This window comes from Panulirus ornatus, chromosome 9 (assembly GCF_036320965.1).
Source record: "Panulirus ornatus isolate Po-2019 chromosome 9, ASM3632096v1, whole genome shotgun sequence".
Taxonomy (NCBI): domain Eukaryota; kingdom Metazoa; phylum Arthropoda; class Malacostraca; order Decapoda; family Palinuridae; genus Panulirus; species Panulirus ornatus.
The window spans coordinates 58,964,492-58,976,293 of NC_092232.1; the positions used below are offsets into that span (position 1 = coordinate 58,964,492).

Genomic DNA, 11,802 nt, shown 5'->3' on the forward strand with positions numbered 1-11,802 from the left:
ACCCAACCCCCCCCATCCACCCAACACCACCCCCACATCCCCCCAACACCACCCCTCACCCACCCACCCACCACAAACACCACCAGCAGACCCATGCAGACCCCCATGTCACTTACGTCACTACAGTTTCCAGGCACCACGTGGCATTTTAGTGGCTGTTAATTACCACTCCTCTGACCCAGGCAGCTTTCTTACCTTCCTGTCTCACCCAGACGTTGTCTGCTGGCTCTCACTCCACAAACATACAACCTCTCCTTCCCAGACATAACACATCACAACACCTTACTCCCACCACTTTGATCTTTTTCTTCGTGACAATATATTTCTCTGCGGAGAGCGTTACGCGCTTGCCCTGCCTTTTGGCAAAATCTCGTTAGATGAACTCATGAGCATGAACTCCTCTCTCTCTCTCTCTCTCTCTCTCTCTCTCTCTCTCTCTCTCTCTCTCTCTCTCTCTCTCTCTCTCTCTCTCTCTCTCCAGCCAGCCACTATGAATGTAGATTGCGTGACTGAGTGAGAGCGATGAAGTTCTTGCCATATGATGGCGAGCCACTCTGCACCACACCCACCCACCCACCCACCCAGCACATATCAACTATATATATATATATATATATATATATATATATATATATATATATAGAGAGAGAGAGAGAGAGAGAGAGAGAGAGAGAGAGAGAGAGAGAGAGAGAGAGAGAGAGAGAGAGAGAGAGAGAGAGAGAGAGAGAACCTACCTACGAGTATTTACGGTCACAAAAACTACTTAAAACAAAGGCCCCGCCGGGAATCGAACCCGGACCAACTGTTTATGAGGCAGATGTGCTAACCACTACACCACGGAGCCACTTGTCAGTGGCGGAAAAATCTCTTATATATTAACAAACGTGACTGAGGACTTAAAGAATCTGGTACAAACATAATGGTTATTGTGATAAATGATTTGTTTATGATGAATATGTATTGTGTTGCATTATAATGGTTGTTCATAACCAAGATATTTAAGCCTGAATCCTTAAGATTATATAAGAAATAATAAAAACGTGTTAAGAACATAAACATTTATGATTATAAAGAATAGAATGCATTATCATGTGGGTATCTAAGTGAAAATGCAATACAAGGAGTTAGTTTAAGGCATGAGTATTTCATCTTTTTAACAAAATTTTTACCTCAACGTCCTTTATTTTTCATCATAATTTTTTATGTTTACTATCAAGAAATGCCTTTTACCTAACATAAAAATTCTGTATAGGTATTTGATCACTGTTCTCCAACGACGCATTGAATAACTTTTCGTTAGTGAAGTTCATTTCGTGTAATAGATCATGTATTACAAAGCTGTGTCTATCCACACGTGTTATACATCCCGGGCAACGATATTCTAGAGATAACGGACATATAACATATGTAAGGCTTCTATAGATATTTATAAAAAAATTTTCCTGAAGGATAATACCTAAGAGTTTCGTATTAAAGTTGATCAGTTGTAAGTGATCAAGCATTACAAAGGTGTGTCCATTGCCACAGGTGCTACTGATCCTGGGTAAAGGTATTTCACCATCTTTGTATCTTTAACCTTTCTAGTTATAGATGTTTCATCCCTGATTCCATCCTTACAATGGATGTATGTGGTTTGTGTTGTCTTAACATATCATTAGTCAGTTGAAGTGGAGAACATGCTTCTGAGCCTAGCCAGTCTACTCTGTCTTCCACATGTTATTCAAGAGGTGTTACCGGATTCCGCCTATAAGTGTTTACACCGGGGGTAACAAGTTACCTCCGGACGGCTTCTTCTTTTTACTTTTGATGATTTGAAAAATTCATGAATCATATTTGGTTTTATGATGTCAATAAGATTGTTGGAAATTGTATATGATAATCTTTATCTGTCATTTGATAAACTTCAATTCATCAAAGATAAAGTTTATGATCATTGATTAAAATTATAATCTCTCGTTGTTACTGAAGTTTTTTTTTTATCTAACAAAATACTTTCATTTGACTCATAAAGAATATTATTAAGGAAAACATAAATAATCTTTCATTACTTCTCATCTGTCATTTGATGAACTTTAATTCATCAAAGATAAAGTTTATGAATATTGATTGTTTATCTCTCGTTGTTACTGATGTAAGTTTTTTTATCTAACAAAATACTTTCATTTGACTCATAAAGAATATCCTTAAGGAAAATGTAAATAATCTTTCATTAGTTCTCATCACCCAAGATAAAAGTCTGTTTTTTCAAAGTTTTCTCATCAGATGATGCTAACATTTTGAAGAGTAGAAACTCATAACTTAGAATCCATGAACCTTGTGTTAATAATAATTACATTACTTTTCTTTAAACAATACTTTTTTCAGTATGTAAAACCCGGATGAAAAGCCTGCAACATAGATAATGACACAATTATCTTTATGGTATTGAAGATATTACAAATTTCTACACGTAAAACATTCATCTGCAAAATAGAAATCTTTATGTTAGATATGTTAATCTTAACGACATCTCGGCCATGTGTTAACCACGTGGTTGATGGAGGATTAACCGCCAGATCCCACGAAGACAGAAGAAAGAAGACAAAAGAGAGAAGACCGAAGAAAGAAGTGGATTGTAACGTTGCCTCCCGCGTTGGTCCTTCCCGCGGGAGACCGTTACGGTGACGACGCCGGCAGGCTGTTCCCTCACCACCCTCGCTGCTCCCCACACCCCCGCGTTGCCTCCACTCCATCTTCACATGTCTTTTTATTTTCTATTTTTCTTCATCCATCATCCATCTCTCGACCGTTTGGCTTGAGCAATCTCTACCCCAGCTTCCCCACCCCATTCTGGAAAACTCATTTTCCTGAGGAGTGGAGGCTGGAGTGGACCTGTTCTCACCTGACGGGGTGGAGACCCTCACACTATCTCTTACCTCTCCCCTACCTTGGACCGTCGAGCCTCCCTCACTCACGTTTTCTCGCACTAGGACACTGATGCCACCAACATGCCGCCCGACATACGTCTAAAATCCCTCAAAACTGATTGTCCCCCTCCTTCCACGTTCGAACTCCTGGCCATCGTCTTTAAGACCACTGAGATCCGTCCTACTAGGGTCATTCAATTCCCCTCGAACAAATACCAGTTTAAGATTTGCTTGGGCAAAGATAGTGATTTAGATACAATCCTATCTAAGCCTCTCCTTGATGAACTAGCTAAAAGAAACTACCAAATCGTTCAGGACCGCTGCCCCTTCAAGCTAGATGTACTATTATTGCCTACAATGTTGATGAATCTATCTTGTCCCTCAGCCCTTCGGAGATTGTTGAAGCCATCAATGGCGAAAACAATGACGTTAATGTCATCAACGTCTATAAACCGAATAACTCCAGATCAATAAAGATACAATGTTCAAACCCGACCGAGGCCGATCGCCTGCTCTCCCAGGGAGTCCTGTTCCCCATGATCTCTGTGCCAGCAAAATCCCTGAAGAAAGATGAACATCTCGACGTACAACAATGTTTCAAATGTCTGAAATACGGACATGAGACTAAGAACTGTAAAGAACCCCACCAAACCTGTAGTCAATGCGCGGAAACTGGCCATGGTTTAGGTGTGTGCCAGGCTCAGGCAGCGATGTGTGTCAACTGTAAAGGTGAACACGTCGCTGTATCTGGACTGTGCCCACGTAAGAAGGAGCAACTCCGCGCAGTGCGTCAGGCACGTTGATTAGTTTTGCAAACAATTCGCCTTCTTGTCCACATAATAAGTCTATGATACACTAGTTGTCTGTCTTGGACAATCGCATGTTTGCCAAATGGCCTCCTAGCTACGTTTATTCGTTATATATCAACTAACTGTTATATATATATATATATATATATATATATATATATATATATATATATATATATATATATATATATATATATATATATATATATATATATATATATATATGTATATATATATATATATAGCCAACCTGTGTTTACAAGATACTCAGGTTGTTTGAGTTGGCGAATGACAGGGGCTCTTGACGTAAACAATTACTGAGGGATTTCAAATGTAAAGTCATGACAGTTTACAGTTTCACATATTCCCACATTCTTTCCCACCTGTAACAAAGTTCACAAGGAATAATCTTAGAGATGTTTAGGGGCATGTCATGCTCTCTCAGATCTATAAACTTGCACTGGTGAAGACATTTGATCAGACATAGTAGGATGTTTCTGAGTGGTGCTTTCTTGACATGGAGGCTCCAGGTTGTCACCAATATCTGATATTTCTTGATTGTTCAGTGGCTGAGACTCAGAGGGATTAGTATACACACTGTCACTTCTGTCACCAGTCAAAGATGCATGATGCCTTAATGAAATGGTAGTTACTCTACCATCTGGAAGCTTGACATAATGAAATGGTAGTTACTCTGCCATCTGGAAGCTTGACATAATGAAATGGTAGTTACTCTGCCATCTGGAAGCTTGACATAATGAAATGGTAGTTACTCTGCCATCTGGAAGCTTGACATAATGAAATGGTAGTTACTCTGCCATCTGGAAGCTTGACATAATGAAATGGTAGTTACTCTGCCATCTGGAAGCTTGACATAATGAAATGGTAGTTACTCTGCCATCTGGAAGCTTGACATAATGAAATGGTAGTTACTCTGCCATCTGGAAGCTTGACATAATGAAATGGTAGTTACTCTACCATCTGGAAGCTTGACATAATGAAATGGTAGTTACTCTGCCATCTGGAAGCTTGACATAATGAAATGGTAGTTACTCTACCATCTGGAAGCTTGACATAGGCATACTCAAGATTGGCTTCCAATATTTCAACCTCACCCACCAGGGATTGTTCTTGCTATCCCACGTTTGCTGTCTTTAAGGGGGCCGGGCCTTTATGAATGAGCCTTGTAGGTAATATTCAGCCTGATGTGGACCTCCTAGAATGCTGAAAGAAATGCTAGTGCGGTGTACAGTTAGTAGAAGTGCACAACAATGATCAGATAGAATGGAGTGCATCTGGGAGAACTGTTTCCCACTGAGATACATCAAGGTTCTCTGTTCTGAGAGCCAGCATTATGATCTTCCATATAATTCCAATATACCTTTTGACCTGTCATTACCCCTAGGGTTGTAGGGAGTAGTACGACTGGTAGCTACCCATTTCTATTATGCAAAATCCTTTAGCTCTCCTGACATGAAGGCACACCTTTGTCAGAGTGGATATTTGCTGGCATAACAAGCATGGCAAACATCTGTATCAAACATCTGATAATAGTTCTGGTAGTCATGTTAGGGCTAGGGAAGACAATTGGAAACCATGAGAATTCATCAAAGACAGTGTTTCTTGATTGTGATGGAAGTGGGCCTTTAAAATCCAAGTTCAGCCTTTTGTACAGCTGGGTTGCCTTAATCAGTAGTCCAGAGTCCGATTTGTAGAACCGAAGTTTGAGTTCAGAGCATATTTGACGAGGCAGTGATTCTTTTATCATCATCGATAGAATAGGGCAGATTTCAACCACGGACAAAGGCACCATTCAAAACACTCCGGGGTGGCAAAGGTTTTCATGTAGTTCCCTGAGTTTATCTGTAGTAGTAGCACCACACACATGTGAGAGTGCATCAGCAGGAGTATCTTCTTTACTTGGGCAGCACACAATATGGTTTTTGATTTTGCTAGCAGATTTAGGGTCGAACATGAACTCCACACCGAGCTGATCTGTAATAAGCTTAAAGTGATGTCCAACAAGATAGTGTTTCCACTTTCTAAGGGCTTTTACTAAGGCATATGCTTCTTTCTCTTCAGGGGAATGTTTCTGTTCACTATTAGAAAGAGTATGAGAGAAGAATGCTACTGGACGACCATTCTGAGATAGTGTAGCAGTTATAGCATGGCCTGAAGCATCGGTTTCCATAGTTAAAGGAGACGTAGGGTCAATAGCTTTTACCACCGAATCCGCAATATCTTTAAGTTCTCAAAAGCCAGTTCTGCATCAGTAGACAGAGTAAATCCATCAGCATGCAAGAGAGGATGGATCTTTTCAGAAAAATTAAGTATCTAACGGGAGTAATGTGCAAGCATCCCCATTGATCTCTGTAAGGAAGCTGTATCCTTGGGGAGTGAAAGATTTAACACTGAATGAAGGCGCTCTGGGTATGGTCTGATCACTCCCTCTTTTACAAGTACCCTAGAAAAATTATGGCTTATAAAATCACATGTTATCCCTGGGGATAGGGGAGAAACAATACTTCCCACGTATTCCCTGCGTGTCATAGAAGGCAACTAAAAGGGGAGGGAGCGGGGGGCTGGAAATCCTCCCCTCTCGTTTTTTTTTAATTTTCCAAAAGAAGGAACAGAGAATTGGGCCAGGTGAGGGTATTCCCTCAAAGGCCCAGTCCTCTGTTCTTAACGCTACCTCGCTAATGCGGGAAATGGCGAATAGTTTGAAAGAAAGAGAAAGATATATATATATATATATATATATATATATATATATATATATATATATATATATATATTTGGATATATGGATTTGTATGTAGCATTTATGGATCTGGAGAAAGCATATGATAGAGTTGATAGAGATGCTCTGTGGAAGGTCTTAAGAATATATGGTGTGGGAGGCAAGTTGTTAGAAGCAGTGAAAAGTTTTTATCGAGGATGTAAGGCATGTGTACGTGTAGGAAGAGAGGAAAGTGATTGCTTCTCAGTGAATGTAGGTTTGCGGCAGGGGTGTGTGATGTCTCCATGGTTGTTTAATTTGTTTATGGATGGGGTTGTTAGGGAGGTGAATGCAAGAGTTTTGGAAAGAGGGGCAAGTATGAAGTCTGTTGGGGATGAGAGAGCTTGGGAAGTGAGTCAGTTGTTGTTCGCTGATGATACAGCGCTGGTGGCTGATTCATGTGAGAAACTGCAGAAGCTGGTGACTGAGTTTGGTAAAGTGTGTGAAAGAAGAAAGTTAAGAGTAAATGTGAATAAGAGCAAGGTAATTATGTACAGTAGGGTTGAGGGTCAAGTCAATTGGGAGGTAAGTTTGAATGGAGAAAAACTGGAAGAAGTAAAGTGTTTTAGATATCTGGGAGTGGATCTGGCAGCGGATGGAACCATGGAAGCGGAAGTGGATCATAGGGTGGGGGAGGGGGCGAAAATCCTGGGAGCCTTGAATAATGTGTGGAAGTCGAGAACATTATCTCGGAAAGCAAAAATGGGTATGTTTGAAGGAATAGTGGTTCCAACAATGTTGTATGGTTGCGAGGTGTGGGCTATGGATAGAGTTGTGCGCAGGAGGATGGATGTGCTGGAAATGAGATGTTTGAGGACAATGTGTGGTGTGAGGTGGTTTGATCGAGTAAGTAACGTAAGGGTAAGAGAGATGTGTGGAAATAAAAAGAGCGTGGTTGAGAGAGCAGAAGAGGGTGTTTTGAAATGGTTTGGGCACATGGAGAGAATGAGTGAGGAAAGATTGACCAAGAGGATATATGTGTCGGAGGTGGAGGGAACGAGGAGAAGTGGGAGACCAAATTGGAGGTGGAAAGATGGAGTGAAAAAGATTTTGTTTGATTTGGGCCTGAACATTCAGGAGGGTGAAAGGAGGGCAAGGAATAGAGTGAATTGGATCGATGTAGTATACCGGGGTTGACGTGCTGTCAGTGGATTGAATCAGGGCATGTGAAGCGTCTGGGGTAAACAATGGAAAGCTGTGTAGGTATGTATATTTGCGTGTGTGGACGTATGTATATACTTGTGTATGGGGGTGGGTTGGGCCATTTCTTTCGTCTGTTTCCTTGCGCAACCTCGCAAACGCGGGAGACAGCGACAAAGCAAAATATATATATATATATATATATATATATATATATATATATATATATATATATATATATATATGTTATATTTTATTGCTGTCTCCCGCGTTAGCGAGGTAGCGCAAGGAAACAGACGAAAGAATGGCCCAACCTATCCTTATGGACATGTACATATCTATACATTTGAACGTATATATACATATACATGCACAGATATATACATATATGCACATGTACATATTCATACATGCTGTTTTCTTCTATTCCATCGCCACCCCGCCACACATGAAATGACAACCCCTCACCCCGCGTGCGCGCGAGGTAGCGCTGGGAAAAGACAACAAAGGCCAAATTCCTTCACACTCACAGTCTCTAGCTGTCATGTATAATGCACCGAAACTACAGCTCCCACAGGCCCCACAAAACTTTCTATGGTTTACCCCTGACGCTTCACATGCCCTGGTTCAATCCATTGACAGCACGTCGACCCCGGTATACTACATCGTTCCGATTTACTCTATTCCTTGCACGCCTTTCACCATCCTGCATGTTTATGCCTAGATCACTCAAAATCTTTTTCACTCTTTCTTTCCACCTCCAATGTGGTCTCCCACTTCTCGTTTCCTTCACCTCTGATACATATATTCTCTTTGATTTTGATTTTGACGAATCTTTTTGAGAAGTTTATGAAAACCAAACTTTACCAACAAGTCCAACAATTTACCGATCGCTTTCATTTCGCTTATACGAGAAATCGAGATGTAGAGGATGTAACTCTGTGCTTTATTGATTATGTTCTCGATCATATGAACAGATCTAATATTACCGATATACAACATTTTGTAGATTTTTCTAGCGCTTTTAACGCCATTCAGCATCATAAAATGATGCATAAACTTAATAACATGAACGTCAATTCTCACTAAATTCTCTGGAATAATGTTTTCCTTACAGGAAGGCCTCAATATGTTCAATTTCTTACATGAAAAATTGGATATCATGATAACAAATACAAGTGGAGCACGGAGGTGGATGGTGTGGTCAGCCAGTATACTAGTGAGTGTTGGTATCATGTTGGCCAGGTGGAGCACAGAGGTGGATGGTGTGGTCAGCCAGTATACTAGTGAGTGTTGGTGTCATGTTGGCCAGGTGGAGCACAGAGGTGGATGGTGTGGTCAGCCAGTATACTAGTGAGTGTTGGTATCAGGTTGGCCAGGTGGAGCACAGAGGTGGATGGTGTGGTCAGCCAGTATACTAGTGAGTATTGGTGTCATGTTGGCCAGGTGGAGCACAGAGGTGGATGGTGTGGTCAGCCAGTATACTAGTGAGTGTTGGTGTCATGCTGGCCAGGTGGAGCACAGAGGTGGATGGTGTGGTCAGCCAGTATACTAGTGAGTGTTGGTGTCATGTTGCCAAGTTATGTATGCAGATGATGCCGTTCTCCTAAGTCAATGTACAAATGATGATGACGTGTATCCGGAAGTTGAACATTTTACGTTATGATGTAATGATAATGACCTTGAACTCAATGTTCAGAAAACAAAACAAATGATTGTAAATCACATTAGCTTACCAGTGGCTCAGGTACATTTATATGTTAGTGGTGAACTTGTAGAATCTGTGAAGGAATGTAATTACTTGATAATGACTTTTCTTTCAATAGAAATATGGAGGCACTGTACAAAAACGTAATTTCTAGAATGTATTTTGTTAGGAATCTTAGCAACCTTAAAATTATCACTAAAACTATAGATTTATTTTATACAGCTTTTATACAGTCAGTAATCTCATTATCATTCACATGTTGGTAAGCAAACTGGAATTCAGATCAAAACATAAATAGACAAAAGTTATCAAGAACTTCATTAAATTAGGAATACCAGTTTACTACTAGAAATATACACAAAATGTTAATGAGGTAATAAATTACCTACGATGAAAAGATATTGTGTTTAGCATTATGAAGAGCAAGGAAGAAAATAGACCCAGATGAGCCAGTGTCCAGGCGTGGCCACTCCTCCATATTGTGTCCCCGGTAGCCACTTGGGCAGCGCTACTGTGCGTCGACTTCCTATTGGTGGACCGCTGCTGCTCGTGATTCATGATTGGTCCTCCGCGGACCAGTGATACGTTCCCGCGGTATTAGGGCCGCAGTTGGCCGTGCTGTCTTACCTAACATAAACCTTCCTGGTACATGTATAAATGGACACACGTAAAACATGTTATCTTTTCATATTTTTTCTTGAGAGAAATCTTAATAAACTTCAAAAACGGAAAAAGAAACAAAAATGTCAAAACATAAATATACTTACTCACGTGTATAGTTATATTTCTACATCTAGATGAAACAGACGAATGTGTTACATATTTTGAGATGTTACTCAGGACTGAACGTATGTATATTGATAGATCTTAATAAGTGGGAGCAGTTAAGGTCAGAACTGGTAAAAGAGGCCTTCCCTTATTTACCGGTTTTTTTTTGGCTTAGCTTAGCTCTTTAGCTTAGTGAAGCATTCCCCCATACACCAAGATGATATATTTATATATATATATATATATATATATATATATATATATATATATATATATATATATATATATATATAGAGGCATTTGGACGATTTTTGCAGGGAAAAAATGCAATTGAGTGGGAGAAGTATAAAAGAAAGAGACAGGAGGTCAAGAGAAAGGTGCAAGAGGTGAAAAAAAGGGCAAATGAGAGTTGGGGTGAGAGACTATCAGTAAATTTTAGGGAGAATAAAAAGATGTTCTGGAAGGAGGTAAATAGGGTGCGTAAGACAAGGGAGCAAATGGGAACTTCAGTGAAGGGCGTAAATGGGGAGGTGATAACAAGTAGCGGTGATGTGAGAAGGAGATGGAATGAGTATTTTGAAGGTTTGTTGAATGTGTCTGATGACAGAGTGGCAGATATAGGGTGTTTTGGTCGAGGTGGTGTGCAAAGTGAGAGGGTTAGGGAAAATGATTTGGTAAACAGAGAAGAGGTAGTAAAAGCTTTGCGGAAGATGAAAGCCGGCAAGGCAGCAGGTTTGGATGGTATTGCAGTGGAATTTATTAAAAAGGGGGGTGACTGTATTGTTGACTGGTTGGTAAGGTTATTTAATGTATGTATGACTCATGGTGAGGTGCCTGAGGATTGGCGGAATGCGTGCATAGTGCCATTGTACAAAGGCAAAGGGGATAAGAGTGAGTGCTCAAATTACAGAGGTATAAGTTTGTTGAGTATTCCTGGTAAATTATATGGGAGGGTATTGATTGAGAGGGTGAAGGCATGTACAGAGCATCAGATTGGGGAAGAGCAGTGCGGTTTCAGAAGTGGTAGAGGATGTGTGGATCAGGTGTTTGCTTTGAAGAATGTATGTGAGAAATACTTAGAAAAGCAAATGGATTTGTATGTAGCATTTATGGATCTGGAGAAGGCATATGATAGAGTTGATAGAGATGCTCTGTGGAAGGTATTAAGAATATATGGTGTGGGAGGCAAGTTGTTAGAAGCAGTGAAAAGTTTTTATCGAGGATGTAAGGCATGTGTACGTGTAGGAAGAGAGGAAAGTGATTGGTTCTCAGTGAATGTAGGTTTGCGGCAGGGGTGTGTGATGTCTCCATGGTTGTTTAATTTGTTTATGGATGGGGTTGTTAGGGAGGTAAATGCAAGAGTCCTGGAAAGAGGGGCAAGTATGAAGTCTGTTGGGGATGAGAGAGCTTGGGAAGTGAGTCAGTTGTTGTTCGCTGATGATACAGCGCTGGTGGCTGATTCATGTGAGAAACTGCAGAAGCTGGTGACTGAGTTTGGTAAAGTGTGTGGAAGAAGAAAGTTAAGAGTAAATGTGAATAAGAGCAAGGTTATTAGGTACAGTAGGGGTGAGGGTCAAGTCAATTGGGAGGTGAGTTTGAATGGAGAAAAACTGGAGGAAGTGAAGTGTTTTAGATATCTGGGAGTGGATCTGTCAGCGGATGGAACCATGGAAGCGGAAGTGGATCATAGGG

The 11,802-nt window shown here is 40.5% G+C and overlaps 1 non-coding gene across 1 annotated transcript; it reads right to left on the reverse strand.

Moving 5' to 3' along the window:
- Nucleotides 1-772: 772 nt before the first annotated feature.
- TRNAM-CAU (transfer RNA methionine (anticodon CAU)) lies at nt 773-844 on the reverse strand. Its single transcript has one exon. It is a non-coding gene; the product is annotated as a tRNA-Met (tRNA).
- Nucleotides 845-11,802: the final 10,958 nt, after the last annotated feature.